Source organism: Balaenoptera borealis, assembly GCF_965194805.1.
Source record: "Balaenoptera borealis genome assembly, chromosome: 3".
Classification (NCBI taxonomy): Eukaryota; Metazoa; Chordata; class Mammalia; order Artiodactyla; family Balaenopteridae; genus Balaenoptera; species Balaenoptera borealis.
The window spans coordinates 127,432,714-127,456,336 of NC_138866.1; positions in this window are offsets into that span (position 1 = coordinate 127,432,714).

The following is a 23,623-nucleotide window of genomic DNA, read 5'->3' on the forward strand; positions in this document are numbered from 1 at the left end:
TATAAGCGAGATTATAAAGTATTTGTCTTTCGGTGTATGGCTTATTTCAAGCATAATTAATGTCTTACAGTATTATCCATGCTATTGCAAATCAAGGCATTTTCTTCTTTATTTACATTTAAATTTAAAAAGTATAAACCACCTTTTTGGATAATAAGATCCTAATCCTATTTATTTTATTTGAGGTTTTATTACCTTCCTGTAAATAGAACAGAATTCTGCCATCTTACACATTTTGTCATCATTTATCAAATCCTCAGTCCTTCTAGTTTCCTTCAACATCTGGCTACAACTCTCCAAATGAATGTTTCCAACTTTTCTACCTCCGTCCTGGCTTGGCATCACTGAGAACTAAAACCTTACTGTGAAGATCATTATTGTGACTCAGGTGGTCTTGTAGTTGTTCTTTCCTCCCAGGATATGAAAAAGTTCTGCAAGCAGAAGCTGAACATCTTGATATAACTTCAAATAACTCATCACCACAACAAATCATGTGTTGGTAACCTCTGTGCCTGAAACTGCTGCTACATGCATGGGCCATTCAAAAGTCCACTTGAAGTCCTGCATTTTCCATGCTCTGTTCCAGAAAACAACCAACCATGACTGTGACACTGATATTTATGCCATCACCACAAATGTTCAAACTATAAGCCAAGAAATCCATCATATTACCACTGCTGTCCTCACTCCAGCATCTAAAGATGCTTAGAGCTCAATGTCTAAAAATCTTCTCAACCAGCTGCCTTCTGGACTCAAATACTGGGTTTATAATCTGCTCCAAACATTAATCTCTTTTTCCCCTTTCTGTGTTCATATAGATGCTCTCATTAAATGTCTGACCACACATACCATCCAGCAAATATCCTTTGCTATCAAGTGTAACATATGGTTCAACTTGTCCTTAATAAAAAAGAGGTGATTGAGAGAGAAATAGGCTTATATTGTTCAGAAGAAAGAAGAATGTATCTTCTTCTACCCAGGCTCCTCTGAAATCTCTTCTTTACTAAGTCTGAACGTTGGCCTATAAAAACTTGAACAAATAATAATATAGTTTCTAACAGCTTAAGGTAGCATTCTTTTTTTTTTTTTTTAACATCTTTATTGGAGTATAATTGCTTTACAATGGTGTGTTAGTTTCTGCTTTATAACAAAGTGAATCAGTTATACATATACATATGTTCCCATATCTCTTCCCTCTTGCATCTCCCTCCCTCCCACCCTCCCTATCTCACCCCTCTAAGTGGTCACAAAGCACTGAGCTGATCTCCCTGTGCTATGCGGTTGCTTCCCACTAGCTATCTATTTTACGTTTGGTAGTGTATATATGTCCATGCCACTCTCTCACTTTGTCACAGCTTACCCTTCCCCTTCTCCATATCCTCAAGTCCATTCTCTAGTAGGTCTGTGTCTTTATTCCCGTCTTACCACTAGGTTCTTCATGACCTTTTTTTTTTCCCTTAGATTCCATTCTTATGTGGACTTAAACTCTTTTAAAGTGCCTGCCTGAGAAAACCCAAGGCTACCAAGAGAATTTTCTGTTTGTTCCAACCCATACCTGAAGGTAGGCCCCCTGCGTCCCCATCTCCCTGTCTCTGTGGGAAGGTAAGAGTGCCAGTTAACAAACTCAGATGGGTTTCACATGGACCAATCCCTTCCTGCTTTTTGTAATTTTTCACTTTCCTGACTCTACTGAGCCCCCTCTCATGCCCCTCCTTATTCCCTCATTTTCCCTTTTTTTTTTTTTTTTTTGGCCATGCTGTGTGTCTTGCGGTATCTTAGTTCCCCCACCAGGGGATGAACGGCAGTGAAAGCACCAAGTCTTAACCACTGGACCAGCAGGGAATTCCTTCATTTACCTTTTAAAATGTCCAGTCACTTCTGAGCAAATCCAAGTGGAGTTCAGCTCACACTGGATTCTTTTCCCTATAATAATAGTGTGTTTCTGACTAAAATCCGTCCTTACCTTTTTACGAGCATCCAACCTTGTTTATCTGTGACATATCTTGCTACCTTGCCACAGGCATCTATTGGAGTGTTACTGTTTTATGTATCAAATTCAAATTCTTTTTTTTTTTTAATTTTTTATTTATTTATTTATTTATTTATGGCTGTGTTGGGTCTTCGTTTTTGTGCGAGGGCTTTCTCTAGTTGCGGCAAGTGGGGACCACTCTTCATCGCGGTGCGCGGGCCTCTCACTGTCGCGGCCTCTCTTGTTGCAGAGCACAGGCTCCAGATGCGCAGACTCAGTAATTGTGGCTCACAGGCCTAGTTGCTCCGCGGCATGTGGGATCTTCCCAGACCAGGGCTCGAACCCGTGTCCCCTGCATTGGCAGGCAGATTCTCAACCACTGCGCCACCAGGGAAGCCCTCAAATTCTTTTAAGTTTTTAATTGAAGTATAGTTGATATACAATATTATATAAGTTACAGGTGAACAATATAGTGGTTAAGGTTATATTTCATTTACAGTTATTATAAAATATTAGCTATATTCCTCATGCTGTACAATATATCCTTGCAGCCTATTTTATATATAAGTTTGTACCTCTTAATCCCTATCCCTATATTGCCCCTCTCCCCTTTAATTGTTTACTTTAATTGTTGCCTTGTTTGACCTTATCTGCAACCATGCTCTCTAAGGGTGACTCAAATTTGTCACCACTCTTCACTTATCTGTAAATGACCACAAAAGTGCCACAGCATTGAGTTGGGGGTTACAAATAAATTGTAGGAGTAGGTGGATTTGCAAATACTGAATCCACAAATAGTGAGGATCAACTGTCTCAAAACAAAATGAGGTGTGAACATTAGTTTCTGAAGTAACATAATGGGCAAGTTAATTCTTAAAAGGTGAATACAACATAACCACACAAAATCTATGGGATGTAGCAAAAGCAATTCTTAGAGGGAAGTTCATAGCAATACAGGCCTTCTTTAAGAAACAAGAAAAATCTCAAATAGACAAACTAACTCACCACCTAAAAGAATTAGAAAAACAAGAACAAACAAAACCTAAAGTCAGCAGAAGGAAGGAGATAATAAAGATCAGAGAGGAAATTTAAAAAACAGAGATTAAAAAACATTGGAGGGACTTCCTTGGTGGTGCAGTGGTTAAGACTCCACACTCCCAATCCAGGGGGCCCAGGTTCGATTCCTGATCAGGGAACTAGATCCCACATTCATGCTGCAACTAAGAGTTCTCATGCCACAACTAAGGAGCTGGTGAGCTGCTACTAAGGAGACTGCAAGATGCAAAAAAGGAGCATACATGCCACAACTAAGGAGCCAGTGAGCCACAACTAAGAGCTGGCACAACCAAATAAATAAATAAATAAATAAATAAATAAATAAATAAATAACAATAGAAAAAAATCAATAAAACCAAGAGCTCATTCTTTGAAAGGGTAAAAAAATTGACAAAGCTCTGGCCAGTCTCACCAAGAAGAAAAGAGAGAAGACCCAAATAAACAAAATAGGAAAGGAAAGAGGAGAAATCACAACTGATACTGTAAAACTACAAAAAAAAAAAAAAGAGAGAATACTATGAACAATTATATGCCAACAAATTCAACAACTTAGAAGAAAAGGACAGCTTTCTAGAAACATACAGCCCACCAAAACTGAATCAAGAAGAAATAAATAACTTGAACAGACTGGTCACTAGGAAGTGAAATAGAATATGTATTAAAAAAAAAAAAACTCCCTACAAACAAGAGTCCAGGAACAGGTGGCTTCACTGGGGAATTCTACCAAACATACAAAGAAGAAGTTATACCAATCCTTCTCAAACTCTTCCAAAATATTGAAGAGGAAGGAATACTTCCAAAACATTCTATGAAGCCACCATCACCCTGTTACCAAAACCAAAGACACTAACAAAAAAGAAAATTACAGGCTAATATCTTTGATTAATATAGATGCAAAAATTCTCAAAAAATATTAGCAAACCTAATCCAAGAACACATGAAAAAGACCACACACCACAACCAAGTTGGATTCATCCCAGGGTCACAAGGATGGTCCAACATAGGCATAACAATCAATGTGATACACCACATCAGTGAAAGAAAAGACATGATCATCTCAATAGATGCAGAAAAAGCATTTGACAAAATTCAACATCGATTCATGATAAAAACCCTTACAAAAGTGGGTATAGAGGGAACATATTTCAACCTAATAAAACCTATTTATGAGAAACCCACAGGCAATATAATACTCAATGGTGAAAAGCTGAAAGCCTTCCCACAAAAATCTGGAACAAGACAAGGATGCCCACTCTCACCACTTCTCTTTAACATAGTTTTGACAGTCCTAACCACAGCAATAAGAGAAGAAAAAGAAATAAAAGATATCCAAATTGGAAAGAAGAGGTAAAATTGTCACTATATGCAGATGGCATGATACTATATATAGAAAACTCTAAAGACTCCACACAAAAACTACTAGAACTGATAAATGAATTCAGCAAGGTAGCAGGATACAAGATTAACATAAAGAAATCACCTGCATTTCTTGAACTAACAGTGAAATATCAGAAAGGGAATGTAAAAATCAATACCTTTTAAAATTGCATCCATAAAAATAAAATACTTAGGAATAAACCTCACCAAGGAAGTGAAAGACTTATATGCTGAGAACTACAAAATGTTAACCCTGGGAGGCATAACCCTCCCAGACTACAGACAATACTACAAAGCTACAGCAATAAAACAGCATGATATTAGCCCAAAAACAGACATATAGATCAATGGAACAGAATAGAGAGCACAGAAATAAACCAGCACACCTATGGACAATTAATCTTTGACAAAGGAGGCATGAATATACAATGGGGAAAAAACAGTCTCTTCAGCAAGTGGTGTTGGGAAAGTTGGACAGCCGCATGTAAATCAGTGAAATTAGAGCATATCCTCACACAATACACAAAAATAAACTCAAAATGGCTTATAGACCTAAATATAAGACATAACACCATAAAACTCCTAGAAGAGAACATAGGCAAAACATACTCTGACATAAATTGTACCAATGTTTTCTCAGGTCAGTCTCCCAAGGCTATAGAAATAAAACCAAAAGTAAACAAATGGGACCTAATCAAACTTATAAGCTTCTGTACAGCAAAGGAAACCATAAACAAAATGAAAAGACAATCCATGGACTGGGGGAAAATATTTGCAAATGATGTGACCAACAAGGGCTTAATTTCCAAAATATACAAACAGCTCATACAACTCAATAACAAAAAAACAAACAACCCAATAGAAAAATGGGCAGAAAACCTAAATACACATTTCTCCAAAGAAGACATACAGATAGCCAATACGAACATGAAAAGATGCTCAATATCGCTAATTATTGGAGAAATGCATATCACAACTACAATGAGGTACCACCTCACACCAGTCAGAATGGCCATAATTAAAAAGTCTACAAATAATACATGTTGATGAGGGTGTGGAGAAAAGGGAACCCTCTTACACTGTTGGTGGGAATGTAAATTGGTACAGCCACTATGGAAAACAGTAGGGAGGTTCCTTAAAAAAAAATAAAAATAGAGTTACCATATGATCTACCAATCTCACTCCTAGCCATATAGCCAGAGAAAACTCTAATTCAAAAAGATACCTGCACCCCAATGTTCATAGCATCACTATTTACATTATCCAAGATGTGGAAGCAACCTAAATGTCCAGCACATCAACAGATGAATGGATAAAGAAGATCTGGTGTGTGTGTGTATGTATATATATATATATATATATATATATATATATATATATATATATATATATATATATATATATATATATATAATGGAATATTACTCAGCCATAAAAAAGAATGAAACAATGCAATTTGCAGCAACATGGGTGGACCTAGAGATTATCACACTAAGCAAAGTAGCTCAGAAAGAGACAGACAAATACTATATGATGTCATTTATATGTGGAATCTAAAACACTACACAAATCAACATAGCTATGAAACAGAAACAGACTCACAGACCTAGAGAACAGACTTGTGATTGCCAACGGGGAAGGGGGGTTGGGTAGGGAAGGATTGGGAGTTTGGGATTAGCAGATGCAAACTAATATATATAGGATGGATAAACAGTAAGGTCCTACTGTACAGCACAGGGAACTATATTCAATACCCTGTGATAAACCATAATTGGAAAAGAATATAAAGAATAATATATATGTGTATATATATATATATATATATAAGTCACTTTGCTGTACAGCAGAAATTACACAACATTGTAAATCAACTATACTTCAATAATTTTTTAAAGGTGAATACAGATTTTCAGTGTACAGAATAAGGAAAGGAAAGAATATGCAAGTGGAGAGGAAAATTTGCAAGTGTAATGAGGCCAGGAGGAGCATGGCACACAGACAAATTCCAAAAGGATCAAAATGCTCTGTTCATAGAGTTGTTAATGAAGGTTTGGAGGAGGAGATGAGACCAAACTGGTAAGGTAAACTGATGTCATTTTACCTTGATGCAATTAGGGGAAACTGATGAATCATAATGTAGGAAAAGGTCTAATGACATTTTTCAACTTTAGGGTGGCGCTACTTAAATGCTAAATTGTGCCTAATTGGGAAAAGGGAAGATGGCTATAAGGAAATTTTTGCATGTGTACAAACAAAATTTAAATGGCAACTATGTGGCATGTACTTTGTTATATTTAGTGGATGAACAGGTGAATGAAAAATACAGCTTTCCTCCTGTCATCAATGGAGTGGAACTCAGATAAATGAATAGGCAATTAAATTGTGGGTAGTGACAGGGTTCAGGACACACTACCCCAAAATACAGTACCCTGGTATATTGAGTATTTTAAGCTGAAGTAATTTGAGAAAGGAAAGTTGCTGGGAGCATTCTCTGACCTTCTTCCTTGAAGGAGGTAATAAGAAGGCTCAAGTGAGAGGTTCCCTCCCCACACTCGGAGGAAAGGAACATCCTTATCTCTGAAGAAGGAGGAACACCAAGCGGAATGAATAGGCCTTGATAAATTTCCAATTGTTTACTACACTTAGCTCATATCCTTTTGTCCTATCACATTTTCCCATGATTTTCCATTCTTCATCAAACCTCCTATAAAAACACTCAGGTTTAACCATTTCTATGCATCCTCATTTCCTTATGAAGGCTCCTGTATCATGTAAAACAAATAAATTTGTATACTTTTCTCTTGTTAATCAGTCTTTTGTTACAGAGACCCTGCTGAGAACCTAGAAGGGTAGAAAGAAAAAGATTTTTTTTCCTCCCCTGCAGTAGGAATGCTGTGATTTGGATTGTGCACAGCACTGGAGGATTTCAAAGGGTGTATGGGCATGCAGTCTAGATTTAAGTGGTATAGGAAGGCTTCCTAGAGGAAGAGACATATGACAAGAGACATAAAGGATAATTAGTAGAAACTTAAGGAAAGTAGAACAGGGAAGACAAACATGGGATTCCTGTTCAAGGTAGGTAACAGGTTATAAAAAATGACAAAATATTTGAGGTACTGTAGGTAGAGAATATTTCATCTACCTGACAAGTTGAATACATATGCTAGGGCTAGATTTTGAGAATGACACTTCAATTACTTGATTTTATGTTGTTTTTTCTTATGCATTCATTAGCTACATTTGACATCCTCCTAGGAGGAATGCTACTGGTGTGAATGTAAATTGAAATATTTTGGTTTCTTGGTTTCTCAGATGTTGTTAAAGTAAACCCTTGGTTTTAGAGAAAGAGTCTGTGCAGGCAAAAAGGTAGAGGGTTTGACAGAGGAAAAAAAAAATCCTAAGGGCCAAGGGAGAGGTCATAAGGAATTATGGTTTATAGCTTGCACCATTCTCTTCATTCACTTAGACTTTCCCGTGCAGGATCCCAAATTAGTTCGTGAATATTCCATGTACTACAAGTTACTTCAGTGCCTTCATCATTTCAGAAATGGAAACTTCACTTGGTTTATAGGATTCAGGGTTGCAGCACCATCTGGCAGCAAAAAAATGAGAGGCCAAAGTCAGCCTCATTGTAAAGCTCACAGAGGGTTATCAGTAGCTGCTGGGGATAATGCTGAGTCATGATGGAAGGAATAAAGTCCCAGAATGCTGAAAGAAGAAAAAGTCAAAACAAGGAAAAGATGGGCACAAGAACCAAAAATAACTGTGTTCATTTGAGCAAGAATCTTTCTTTTTTTAATTTTTATTTTAAGACTGAAGAAAAAACACAATTCAGAATTAATCACAGTAAAAAATTCAGGGAAGCCTGGCTCCATATCCATTTATTAATGCCACTTTCTATAGTTAACTGTTGTTAATGTTATTGTGAACCCTATTAGGCTGACTGATTTCATATACAAACATGGGCATACAGGAGTGTGCTTCCATGGACACACATACATAGTTCATATTTTATTATAAAACCTGTGCAGTTGTGTTTGTCCTGTGTTAAATTCTTCCTTCCATAAGTGTGTGTGTATGTATGCATGTCATTTTCCTCAAGAGTTGCAAGATGGTTCATAAGATGAATGTAATTACATAGCCTAAATCCTTGGTAGATTGTTTTTAAAAAAGGTTTCCAACCTGACTAAGAAAAAAAAATGACTTTATTTTCACCTTGTTGGAGGTTCTCTAAGTGAATTATATTCTCATGATTGTTTTTCTTCTTTTGCTAATTTTTCATCGGAAGGGGTCTAGTTACTAAATTTGAATTCTTCTATTCTTTCTAACAACTGAAGTTTTGTTAGCATTTTATTTTTCCAGGCTTTTCTCTATCCACTTTTTCTCCATAGCTCTTTGAAATCTTTGTAATAGAGTCCAAATTATCAGATTTCCTATCATGCTTGAAAAGGTACTCTTAGGTCTGAAGTTAAGATACTTTCTTTGTATTGAAATTGTAACATTTGATTTAACTTTGCCATTTTATGCTCTTAGAAATGTCTTGAGTATTTTCCCCCAAGCCAACCGATTAGGTTTATTATGCTGAGATTTAGTTAAGGTTTTAATTGAAATCTGTTCATTTTAAGCCAATTTGCACAGCATCTGAAAACTTAAAAGAGGACAAAACCTTCTTGAAGTCTGTAATTTTCTTTCAGTATATGGGTACATAATAAGTTTTAATTTATAACGCTTTTTTGGAAGAGTCAGTTTTATGGTACCTCGCTTTTGAATTAAGTGTTAATTTGAAATTCTTATTTCTGAACCACCTGCAGGATATCGGATAGTGGGAAACCAGAGACTATGTGGCCACTGTCCCAAAGCCTAAAGGGCAGGAGCTGTGGTCTCAGTTCCATCAGCGTGCCCCACCTGGCACTGCTGCCAGCAAGAAAAGCACTACTTGTCTGCAAGCTGGGTCACTCGGCACCTGAGAAGGTCCAGGGACTGGCCAGGAGGACTGTGTCCCGCAAGGTACCATCCCGGAAATAAACTCGAGCTGGGGGGCAGAGCCAGGTGAGACTACCCTCCACCTCCCGGCCTCTGTCTTCCAAGCTTCTGTGGGATCCTTCAGTTTGGGGAATTTCCATCAGAGACCACCAATAGTGCTCGCCTAAGTCCCCTACTGGTTCTCTCCTGGGAGGAGGGAGGGGGGGAATTCTTGTGTTGTGATTTTAGAATTTTAGCATATAATCAGCCTTTACTTAGAAAAATAAAGTACTATTTTTATATCCATATACTTTTTATTTTATAATTATGGTCTGTAAAAAGTCGCTTATAAACTTAAAATATTGTTTTCATTTTTTTTATCTAATTTAACTGGTCTGCATTTTCAATGGGAATACCACTTTAACAAAGCTAAATTTTAGGTTTTGTCTTGCATTCTTGGGTATTTCCTTTTTAAAAAATTCCATAAACTAACTCAAGAACATTTGCATGGATGGGAAAAAAATTCACCTGAGTTTCAAGATTTATGTGAAAAATGTGAATTTTGATAATTAAAAATGTTCTTTGACATGTTTTTGTGTGTTTTGTCAACTTTTGAAATAAATAAGTCAGAATTCTTTCCAAAGTAACTACTGAACTTCGTTTATCTTCACCCCTACTGTATGCATCACCACTCCCTTTCCTTCCTCTCACCAGCTTGCAGTGGAGCACATTTTGCTGCCTCAACATCATTGCCCAATGGACCCGTTTCTCCACTGGCTGTTCTCCTTCCAGCTTCATTGCATTTTACAAAAATATGGCAGAAACTTTTATATGTCGTATTCCACTACATAAATAAGTCAATACTTCAAACTACTCCAAAAATTATGAATTCCTTATTTCCTTAATGTTAATTATTTGGAGGTTAACTTTAAAATTTTTTAAAGTAATGATTGAAAACATTAGGACTACTGGAAAATTAAGGGGGAGGCAAGGAAAAATTCCAACGCAATAAAACTAGTGTCATAGTTAGGAATGATCTTCAAATATTTCCAGTCCTTTTTTTATTTTTATTTTTTTAAGTAATCAGAGACATGTTGGCTGTATGTATTTTTTTCACCATGTAGACTTTATTTTTAAGGAGTGCTAATGTTACAAATTGAAAGAATAACCAATTCAAAAATTAGGAAATGAAAGTCCACCTCAGCCTTCTAAGTTGTGCAGGTAAACCTTGTAGCATCTGAATTTTGGTTTCTTTCTGCTCAGATCTACACTTAAGAGATGCCCTCATTGAATGTTTCTATGTATGCTTCATTGTATAAGTGTGTATGTATTATACAGTTCATTCAGTGGCAACAGTGTTAAATTAGCCGGTAGCAGCATGTATTTGTTCAGGATGTAATATGCCAAGTTTGTAATATAACTAAAGAGAGGGAAATTTCCTTACATGTTGCCTTTTTTTGTTGGGGGGCTGTCAATGATTCAATTCCTTCTGAATCAAACACTTCTTAAAGGGGCATATGTTTTACGGTGGTGTTATGCTGTCTTAATTCTTTAAAACTTGTATTTTTGGACTCTTCTGAGGGGAAATTACTCATTACTTGATTAACTTAAACAATGAGTAATTCCAAAAAAAAATATTTTCTGGCCAATGTAGCCTGCTTAGAAAATTAAAACCATTAGTAAAGTTTCACTCGAAGATCCGCGCTTACTAAGTCCTTCCCGTGTCAGTCTTTACCAGCGAGACCAACCGGCACCGCAGCCCAGATGAAATACGTCATTACCCGGCGCGGCTGGCTTGCCCGCGGGTCACTCTGGGAAGGTGACGTACCTAATGGGGTGAGAGGTGACCGCGGGGGTGTGTCTTGTCTGCGTCTGCACGGTGTGGCGTGGGATGTCGCTGCACTTCTCTGTCTTCATTTCCGCTGCCCAGGGAAGCCAACACGTTTCATAATTGGGTTTTTTGATCCTTCGTTATTATGTTCAGGGTTTAGTTTTTTAAAACATGAATTCGCACCTACGCACTTAGAAGTGTACCCTATATAATACAGATTTTTTTAAAAAAATTATTTATTTATTTTTGGCTGCGCTGGGTCTTCGTTTCTGTGCGAGGGCTTTCTCCAGTTGCGGCGAGCGGGGGCCACTCTTCATCGCGGTGCGCGGGCCTCTCACTATCGCGGCCTCTCTTGTTGTGGAGCATAGGCTCCAGACGCGCAGGCTCAGCAGTTGTGGCTCACGGGCCCAGTCGCTACGCGGCGTGTGGGATCTTCCCAGACCAGGGCTCGAACCCGTTTCCCCTGCACTGGCAGGCAGATTCTCAACCACCGCGCCACCAGGGAAGCCCCCTAATACAGATTTTAAAAGACCTCATTTCCCCTTTTTATCTCTTATTTTCTTCCTTTAGTTTTGACATTACAAAATGTGGTTTAAAGAGAGCTTTGGATTTTATACAGAACGACATGAAAATAGTTTGCATTGTTTCTATGGCTATAGAAATCATCTGTGGGCAAATATGTGTGCCTTCCTTTTAAAATATTATTTTGTGCTGTTTTTAATATATTTGACAAAATGTTTTAAATGTATTTCGGTAAACTTGATGGTTGAGTTCATTCTTTTGTTTTTTATTTTAATGAGACTCCTTTTATTTAAAAGAAAAAAAAGTATTCAGAGTTTTCTTCTGATTCTACCAGTCACTTTTCTAAGTATTCCTGCATACATACAGCAGAGACAAGGGCTTCTTAAAGGAAATTGCCACAGTATCATTTGCTTTACATTTAAAGATCATACAGGTTTTGCAGATCAGTATATAGTTTGTTTCACTTTCCTGTGTGTGTGTGTGTGTGTGTGTGTGTGTGTGTGTGTGTGTGTGACAGAGAGAGAGAGAGACAGAGAGAATGGAGGAAACTGAACTTCTATAAAGTTTCCTCCTATCTGTATCTCCCCTTTCCAATGAACACAAAGCACATTTTTACATACTTTCAGATTTATACACTTGTATTTTGAATGAACTGATAGATTTTCTCTTTGTAATTCTCAACTTCAGCAAAATGAAGCTGAATTTCCTCTGGATGTTTTGCTGCCCCTTTTTCCAGTCATGGGTGGTACTTTCTCTTATGTAAGTAGAAATCTTACATATCTCTAGCCTCTCACTGATTACCCTCCGCTTGCATGCACACCCTGTCTAGTCCACCACCTCCTCTATTTGTTATGGATGCTTAGAAAACTTTTCTTAATCTTAGAAACATTTTTCATATTGCTAAAGCAATCATCATTTCACTTAAAATTTAATCACACAGTTTAGCCCTTTCCTCATTTTTAGATATTTGCTTTTTTTTTTTTTTTCCTGTGCTTCTGCTTGAGTCTTCTGTATCTCTGGCAAGGCAGTGATTTCCCCACTTGAGTGTGCATCAGCATCAACTGAGAGCTTGTTAAAACAGAGTGCAAACACCCACCCAGGTTTTTCTAATTCAGTTGGTCTGGTTTGGGGCCTGAGGATTCATATTTCTAACAAGTGCCAGAGTTGATCTGAGGACCACACTTTGAGAGAAGTAATAGTTCAAACAGTGGGACTGGGGTTCACTAACTTGGGGTGGAGAGAATCACTAAAGTGCACCAAGTCTGAGAGTGCAGAGCTGAAGCCCAGTTTAATATTGGACTCAGCATGTAAGCCAGTTTCTTTTTGCTTGTCCTTGTATTTTGAAGAAACTTTTTGTGCTTAACATACCTACCAGTATTACTGTTATGACAACACATATGTGTGAAAATATACTTTATTTTTTATTTTTGTGTAGGTGTTCTGCCTTTACAAATATCAGTGTCTACCCCTAGAAGACCCAAATATCTCCATTTTTGTGGTTGAGTACTGTAATATCCTGTAAATATATCCTAAGCAGGTTTGTTTTCAGCACTAATGGAAAACACCAGTGTCAGTTTTTTGTTGTTGTCAGCAGTTGTATGTTTGCTGATTATTTATGACCTGAAACAATATATTTCTTCTTAGAAGACATTTTTTTACATAAGGATGCCTTTTTTAAACAAAAGAATAAATTATGGCATTTCTATTGAAAAAAATGAGTATGCTTTACATACTCAAACTTTCTTAAGGCAAATGGGGGAGGGGTTTTAGTCATAAACTCAACTCTGGAGGCAAGGGAGTTGTTCAAGATCCCACAGCAGTTTAGTTAAAATTAGGAGTCTATCTACAGCTGCCTCCCTGGCAAGTAAGCCCTTAAGCAATATGCTAGACCTCTGTTACTCAAAGTGAGGTTTGTGAACCAACAGCATTGGCATCACCTGGGATCTTGTTAGGAATGCAGATCTCAGCTCCCACCCCGGGCTTACTGAATCACAATCCACAGGGTAACAAGCTCTCTGGTGAATCCTATGCTCACCAGACTTAAACTGCCTCCCAAATCTCAAGTCCCAGAAGCAGAGTTCAGCCCAGAGAGCATTTGGATGGCTAATGCTTTGTAGTTATGTTCTAAGTCAGCTGCTGTTTAAGATTTGGTTTGGAGAGTTACCCAGGTGTGGGACCCTTTCAAATAGACAGGGATGTAAAGCCCTAGAGGTATAGTATCTTCTCTTTCTACCTCAGGACACCTTCTAACTGACAGGGCAGAGACATCCCATGATTTGCCTGGTGGGGACACTCACAAGTTCTGGGAGCGGTGTATATCCAAAGAGGGTTACGATATCCCAACTGTGCAAGGCTCTTCTGACAGGATCACCTTCATGCATGACTGGATCTGACCCAAAGCCAATGGAACCAGAACTAGCTCTGCAAGTTGGATTTGTGAAGGATTCTGAAGCACCCAGGTTTAAGAAAATTGACATCAAGCAGGTGAACCGAGTTTGACCTGAGGCTTACTCAGGAATCAGTAAGGAAACAGGTGCGTGCTTTAATATGCTTGAAAAACACATGTCCTGAAGGAGTTGTAGACCCTCCCGGAGAATGTTGCTGCAGAATAAGCTGGGAATCATTTTCTGTTTGCACTCAAGAAGAGTCTTCCTTCTATTAGTCTAAGGAGAGCCCGACTGATTATTCAGGTAAGCAACAGTGATGCAGAATCCTGAAGCATGAGGTTTAATTGTAATACAGATGATGTGCCGGATCAGTTTTTCCAAGTCATCCTGTAGTTAAGGGGCCCCAGCCAGAGAGATGAGCTGAACTCCTAGGGAAGTGAGTAGCCCAGGGCTTAGTAAATGACATGTATGTTCAGCCCTGGGCCTGTGATCATGTCAGAACTCAGAACCTGCTTCCATTTTCTGGTCAAGCGACCAAGGCTGATAAGAAGGTGGGCAAGCCATCCAGACCAACTCACAGTGGTCCTCCTTGGCACATTAAAACCGTTGCACTTTTGAGCAGAACCTAGGATTATTGGGGTTTGAGTACAACAGAGGATGTGAATGGAACCAGTACCAGCCAACATCTATTGAGTACTTGCTCTATATTGGTCACTTGTTCTTGCTCTCCATGGAATATTCCATTTTACAGATGATAAAAATGTCATACAGGGAATTCCCTGGTGGTCCAGTGGTTGGGACTCCATGCTTCCACTGCAGGGGGCCTGGGTTCAGTCCCTGATTGGGGAACTAATCCCACAAGCCGCACAGTGCAGCCAAAAAAAAAAAGTCATACAAAGAGGCTAAGTGCCTTATTCAGGCCTACACACAAGTGAAGAAATAGAAGATGCATGGCTCTCCTAAAACTACTGGGTATCCCTTCCCAATCTTGACCTCCTCTTCCAACAGAGATAAATCCTCCATGCTGTTCTTTATAATTTTATCCCTTGTGATTACCTATTTAAGCTATAGGAATACAGTTGATATAGTTTTGCCTGCTCTTAACTGTATATATTTTTCTTTTTTCACTTAGTATTATGTTTTCAGTATTCATCCATTTATTTGTAACTACAGTTGTTCATTTTCATCTCCAGATAGTATTCTATCATTATCCATCTGTATCTATCACCACTATATCTATATCTCATACCACTATATATGTATAGATGTGTATATATACATATATACTTATGAATATTTGTGTGTACATAGTAATGTTAAATATATGTATATATGTATGAATGATACCATTATATCTATATCCCACCGTAGATGTGCCCCTTCTATACCTGACTATTGTTTGGGTCATATGAAGTCTGCAGTTTTCACCAGCGCTGCTGCCATGAATATCTAAGTATGTGTATCCTTAGACCCTAGCACTTAAATGTAAGAGTAGACCAGACACGTTCACTTAGCAATGTGAAAACTGACAAATGACGATTGTTAATAGATACCTACATGTCCAGCAGGAGGTTTTGGTGAGGATTGAGGCCTCTGGTTTAGTTATGGTGATTTTTCTGGCTACTTAAATACAAATTCCATTAGTTCCATCTATCTCTTTATTAGACTGTGAAAACAGTAATGGCAAAATCCATATGATTATTTTCTTTGTTGACTTAAACAGGATTGTGTGTATGAAAGCTTATACTGAAGTTATTCAGGATTGAGGCAGGAAAAGCTAAAATTTCAACCTCTTTTTTCTTTTCATCTATGCCTCCAAGCATATGGTACACATGTTAGTTATTTGTCTATAAAGGGCTCTTGGGGGAAAGACAGTTTCCAGTGTTTTATGTAAATCACAGAAGAAGTATCTGTATGCCTACAGATTTTGTAATTCTTCGATTCTCAAGGTTAGGATTGCTAGCTCCCCTTGTGTACCCTCCACACTCTACTGGCTCCACACCCCCTTTCCTCTGCTACCATTTCTGCAAATGTACTCTATGAAGTTTTCAATATTGTACTCTTGGAGTCTTCCTTTCTGTATTAATTTTTCCAAATCATTTAGAAGGACGTTTGAGAGAGGAGTGGGGCTAGAAACTGTAATCCATGTGAAAGTAATGGTGCCTCAGAGCATGATAAACCAAATGTTGCAAAATATTTAAAATTAGTGAATCTGGGTAAAGAGTAAATGAGAATTCTTTTTAATATTCTTGCAATTTCCATGTGTTTAAGATTGTTTCAAAATGAAAGTTAAATAATAGCATGGGTATACCCATTTGTTTAAAATTTAAAAAGATAAGATTTATGTAAACTTATATATGCGTAATATTCCTCCAGGAGTGTACACAGACACTGTTTACACGGGTGTTGATGTAAGTCTTGGTGTGGCAGTCTGGTAAAGGAACAGGGATCTAAGTATCATCCAAACTAGCATACTTCTGGAAGAAGGGGCTATTCATAATCATTCCAGGATAACGGTTGTAAACTGAGTCTTTACGAGGCAGATAGGGATATATGGTCATCAGAGGTTAAAAGCAGACTTACCACTGTATGTCATTTTGTGCATTTGATTTTTTAAAAAAATATTTATTTATTTATTTATTTAGACTGCAATGGGTCTTGTTGCGGCATGCAGACTTCTTAGTTGCTCATGCATGAGGGATCTAGTTCCCCAACCAGGGATCGAACCTGGGCCCCCTGCATTGGGAGCACGGAATCTTACCCACTGGACCACCAGGGAAGTCTTACATTTGATCTTTTTAAACTATGTAAACATATTAGATATTCAAATACATAAAAATAACATAATTAGATAAGGAACCACTTGAATATTCATAAAAATAATTAGCATCAGGAACTGGCTGAATTATTGGAATATCCTTAGAGTTAAGAGAATTAGGTAGATCTGTTCTATGAGTACTCAAAAAATATAAATCTAAATATCTATACTTGTTTCAGCACCCAACTTTTTCTCACAATAGAAAAACTTTTTATACAATACAAATACTTGTATACTTACATAACTAATACATACATATTCTACGTATTTTAAATTTTTTAAACAAATGGGTGTAAGTGCTCACTTGGGCAACACATGTATTAAATACATGGGTATACTCTAACCATGCTATTTTTATTTTACTTTTATTTGGAAACAACCTTAAAATTATAGAAATTACAAGAATATTATTAAGAACTCTAATTTACCCTTTACCCAGATTCACTAATTTTAAATATTTTGCCACATTTTGTTTGTCATGTCCCCCTTTCCCACTATGTGTAAACTTTTTTGTTTGTTCTGGCCAATTTGAGAGACTGTTGCAGACATCATGCCACATACGCATATATACTTCCTAAGAACAGGGATGTACATTTATGTACCCACAGTACAGTTATTAATTCAGGAACTTTAAAATTTATGCAATTCTTTTATCTAATCTACAGTCTATATTCCAGTTTCTTCAGCTATCCCAATCATTTTCATTATAGCATTTTTTTTTTTTTTTCTGTTACAAATCTAGTTCAGGACTATAGATCAAATCAAGCTGCCATGCCTTTTTAAGATTATCTTTAATCTGGAATGGTTCCTTAGCCTTCTTTGATTTTCATGTGGTTATTATTTTTGAAGCATACAAGCCAGGTATTTTATAGAACGTCCTCTGTGTAGGTCTGTCTGAAATGTCTTCAAGACTGTGTCACCTTGGCAGAGAAATATGCCAAGGAATCTTTGAAGGAAGAAGATGAATCAGATGATGATAACATGTAACAGTTACTTCATTTACTTCTGTTTTAAATTTCTAATACAGTTCCATGTAACTGTTTAGCCCTTTGGATTATTACATACCCACTGACTAATTTTCATTAAATTTTTGTCTTGTAATGATTAAAAAAAAAACTTGCCAAGCTCTATTTAGGTTGAAATCATGATGCCTTTTTGGTTTGCATGAAACAATTTTTTACTATCATAGTCCAAAATGATGTTTTATAACTACATCATTCCTTCAGTATTTTGTAGTTGACATTCTATAAGAAAGGACTTTTCTCCCCCATCCTCCCATCTTGCCCCCCACTCATTTCCTACAATGTGGAAAGGTATTTAGAAGCTAAAGTCTCAGTGCTACTAATAGATTATTGCTTTTAGGTCCTTTCAGATATATAGACATAGCTATGTATATAACTATAACTATATATAGTATATATAACTATATGTAGTTGTATATAAGTATATATAGACATATAAAACTCTGTATGGGGTTTTGTATTTTTTTCAAGTATATATAATGTGTTCAATCCCAATTCAGTCCCACAGGATTTTTCCTTGCCTTCTTCCATTCCCTATTTGTATCACCTCCTTCCACATTGACAACCCTCTCTCCCAGTGTTGTCTTCTCTCCTCCTCTTTCTCCCCTTCCTTTCCTCTTCTCCATTTCCCTTCCCTACCATTGCTTGTCAGGCTGGAGGAGCACAATACAGCCATCAAAGATTTAATATCAAACTTTTGAAAATGTCACAGAAAATGAAAACAGGCTTCTGGAAAGTGAGAAGGGCTTGATCCAAGAGGAAGAGGAATAATTGTAGGCACCCAGGGCCTCAAGTGACCTTGGCTCAGGGGCAGCTGCAGGGACCCTGTACCACCCTCGCGACAGTGGCAGCCTATTTGCCTGAGCCTTGTGTGGCAGAAGAAGCCTCAGACCCTGGGCTGAGTCCCAGCCAACCTTCCTTGGGGCTGCCACACAGTTTCCTATGAAAGTCATATTGACATTTTCTTCCAAGCTATGCCCAACATTTCTTTTTCTGTTGGATAGTGAACACGAGGTCTGGGTTCAAGCAGTGATTTTTCTGTCAGTATCAGACTCTGCAACAGGAGAAAAATCATATTTTTCAAGTAAAGTTAAGTAAACAAATTTCAAGTTTGCCTACAGAAGAGAATGAAAAACCTACTTCTTTAAGATTGAACTTTGGGGTTCTGAGTAAGGAGGTCTCTGAGTAAATGTTGAATAGGTGATTTATTGGTTTTTAAAGTTTCCTTGGTGGAATGGACAATTATATTGCTTTATGAAAGAGAGGGAAGGATATTTTATGCATAAATATTTTTCTTTTATTGTGCCCATGTCCTTAGTTTAAATTCTTGGAAGATAGATTACTATCTTCATAAATCTATGAATCTATATCCTGTTATATCTATACATTATTGGAACTGAGTTTTAACAATTTTAAAAGCTGTTTTGTAATTGAAAGTACATTGCTACAAGCTAATTTTTTAAAATTTATTTTTAGTTATTTTAATTACAATTGCATAGTCTTTGATTACCAGTAACTTCACAATTAGTTTTGCTTCCACTTTGTTGCTTAGTTTTTAAATTAATTAATTAATTAATCTGTCTGTCTATCTATTGGCTGTGCCACGTGGCTTGTGAGATCTTAGTTCCCCGACTGGGGATTGAACCCGGGCCCCTGCGGTGAAAGCACTGAGTCCTAACCACTGTACTGCCAGGGAATTCCCTGTTTTTGTTTTTAAATTAGAGTGTTTTATTTACAGAAAAATCACAGAAAAGGATTACAGAAAAGTCCAGAAAAGGATTAATACAATTTTATGAAAACAATTTTGTTGGTAATAACAGAATCAAGAGTAGTTTAATATATAATATCATTTGGTATATAATACACATTAAAATAGTTTTCATTTTATGAAAGTTTATAAGTTTATCCATTAGTTTTCATGCTAACTCTATCCATTAGTATTTTATATTCCTTTTTTTAAACAAATCTAAAACGAAGGCAGTATACATGAAACAGATTTGATAAATATTTTAAAATTTTGCTATCTTCTGTATCAGATACTACTTTAATTTTAGAACCATCTTCAAATAAAATGGTCTGCCCATTATAATTCCTAAATGAATGAGTTAAACATCAAATGGAAGTCAAAATACGTAAAAGAAACTGTCATAAAATTTAAATGGAAAATATTTCATTATCAGTATAAATTAACGAAGAATTTTTAAAGAGTACTGCATGAAGTAAGGTTCATTAAATGTTTTGTAATGATTAGGTCTAGAATATTTTTTACTTGCATTCTTTTTTTTTTTTTTTTTTTAAAGGATATTTATTTTACTTTTTTTTTTTAAAGGAATTCCTTTATTTTTATTTTTTATTTATTATTTATTTATTTTTGGCTGTGTTGGGTCTTCGTTTCTGTGCGAGGGCTTCCTCTAGTTGCGGCAAGTGAGGGCCACTCTTCGTCGCGGTGCACGGGCCTCTCATTATCGCGGCCTCTCTTGTTGCGGAGCACAGGCTCCAGATGCGCAGGCTCGGTAGTTGTGGCTCACGGGGCCAGTTGCTCCGCGGCATGTGGGATCCTCCCAGACCAGGGATCGCACCCGTGTCCCCTGCATTGGCAGGCAGATTCTCAAACACTGCGCCACCAGGGAAGCCCTTTACTTGCATTCTTGTTCGTACAGTTTAAAACACTAAAGCACTGACTTGAATGAAAGAGGACTATATTAAAATGAATAAGATTGCAGCATATGCCATTTTAAGAATAAAAGAAAGGTGGACTAAGTGCTTTGATTTTATGTTCTTCATTCAAGTAGTCTTCAGTATTTCTGTTATCTTTGAATAACAAAAAGGATTCTTTAAGTACTGTGCACTTAAAGAAAAAGACCATCTTTTTACTCATAGAAGAATTCTAATCTTATTTGGATTGAATCTTCTAGATGTCTCAAGGCAATTCCTTTAAGTAATAGCAGTTCATTATAAGGTGGCCAAAAGTAATCACTAATTTTGACATATGGATCATGTGGGATACCAAATAATCTATTTATATGAATCTCTAACATTTCATGTAATGCTATCAGTTATGCAGTTGATTTTTTAATGATTTTCTTTTTTTCTCCATATTTTTGTTATCATTTTTAAAGTAGTTCTTTTTAATTTATTTTCAAAATTTTTTATTGAAGTATATTTGCTGTATAATACTGTATGTTACAGGTGTACAATATAGTGATTCACAATTTTTAAATGTTATGCCTTATTTATGGTTATAAAATATTGGCTATATTCCCTGTGTTGTGCAGTATATCCTTGTAGCTTATTTTATACATAATGGTTTGTGCCTCTTAATCCGATACCCCTATATTGCCCCTCCGCCCTTCATTCTCCCCACTGGTAACCACTAGTTTGTTCTCTATATCTGTGAGTCTGCTGCTTTTTTTGTTGTTGTTATATTCACTAACTTATTGTATTTTTAGGTTCCACATATAAGTGATATCATACAGTATTTGTCTTTCTCTGACTTATTTCACTTAGCATAATACCCTCCAAGTCTATCCATGTTGCTGCAAATGGCAAAATTTTGTTCTTGTCCATGTATATATGGAACAAAATATATGTTCTATATATACATACAATGAAATATTACTCAGCCTCTTTATCCATTCATTTGTTGATGGACACTTAGGTTGCTTCTATATCTTGACTCTTTTAAGTAATGCTGCTATGAATATTGTGGTGCATGTATCTTTTTTAACTAGTGTTTTTATTTTTTATGGATATATACCCCAGAGTGGAATTGCTGGGACATATGTTAGTACTATTTTTAGTTTTTTTGAGAAACCTCCAAACTGTTTTTCACAGTGGCTGTACCAATTTACATTCATACTGGCATTGTATGAGGGTTTTCTTTTTCAAGTCCTGGCTAACATTTGTTATTTATGGGTTGTTTTTTTTTCTTTTTTTGTATTTTGGCTGCACCACACGGCATGCAGAATGGTTCCCCAACAAGGGATTGAACCCAGGCCTCTGCAGTGAAAGCGCCAAATCCTAACCACTAGGCCACCAGGGAACTCCCTTATTTGTGCTATTTTTGATGATAGCCATTCTGACAGATATGAGGTGATACCTCATTGTACTTTTGACTTGCATTTCCCTAATGATTAGCCATGTTGAGCATCTTTTCATGTGCCTGTTGGCCATCTGTATGTCCTCTTTGGAAAAATGTCTATTCAGGTCTTCTGCCCATTTTTTAATCAGAAGGAGAAATTAAGGAAGCAATCCCATTTACCATCACATCAAAAAGAATAAAATACCTAAAAATAAGCCTACCTAAGGGATCAAAATACCTGTACTTGGAAAACTATAAGACACTGATGAAAGAAATTGAAGACAACATAAACAGATGGAAAGTTATACTGTGTGATTGGACTGGAAGAATCAATATTGTTAAAATAACCATATTACCCAAGGAAATCTACAGATTCAATGAAATCCCTATCAAAATACCATGGGTGGGACTTCCCTGGTGATCCAGCAGTTAAGACTCCATGCTTTCAATGCAGGGGGCCCAGGTTCGATCCCTGGTCAGGGAACTAGATCCCGCATGCCACAACTAAGAATCCAGCATGCCACAACAAAGATTCTTCCTGCTGCAACTAAGGCCTGGCACAGCCAAATAAATAAATTAATAAATATTTTTAAAAAAATACGATGGGTATTTTTCACAGAACTAGAACAAATAATTTTAAAATTTATATGGAAACACAAAAGACCCCAAATAGCCAAAACAATCTTGAGAAAGGACAGTTTTGGAAGAATCAGGCTCCCTGACTTCAGGCTATACACAAAGCTACGGTAATCAAAATGATATGATACTGGCATAAAAACAGACACATAGGTCAATGGAACAGAATAAAGAGCCCAGAACTAAACCCAGGCGCTTATGGTCAATTAATCTACAACAAAGGAGGCAAGAATAGACAATGTTTTTCTGTTTCAATTTTCTATCAGTTACAGGGAAATGGTCTTCTCAAAACTCACCCAAGGTAATCAAGAATTTCTCCTTAAATCCTTTTTTTTTAAAAAACATCTTTATTGGAGTATAATTGCTTTACAATGTTGTGTTAGTTTCTGCTGTATAATAAAGTGAATCAGCTATATGTATACATATATCCCCATATCCCCTCCCTCTTGTGTCTCCCTCCCACCCTCCCTATCCCACCCCTCTAGGTGGTCACAAAGCACAGAGCTGATCTCCCTGTGCTATGCGGCTGCTTCCCACTAGCTAGCTATTTTACATTTGGTAGTGTATATATGTCAGTGCTACTCTCTCACTTCATCCCAGCTTACCCTTCCTCCTCCCCATGTCCTCAAGTCCATTCTCTACGTCTGCATCTTTATTCCTGTCCTGCCCCTAGGTTCATCAGAACCTTTTTTTTTTTTTTAAAGATTCTATATATATGTGTTAGCATACGGTATCTTTTTTCTCTTTCTGACTTACTTCATTCTGTATGACAGACTCTAGGTCCATTCACCTCACTACAAATAACTCAGTTTCGTTTCTTTTTATGGCTGAGTAATATTCCATTGTATATATGTGCCACATCTTCTTTATCCATTCATCTGTCAATGGACACTTAGGTTGCTTCCATGTCCTGGCTATTGTAAATAGTGCTGCAATGAACATTGTGGTACATGACTCATTTT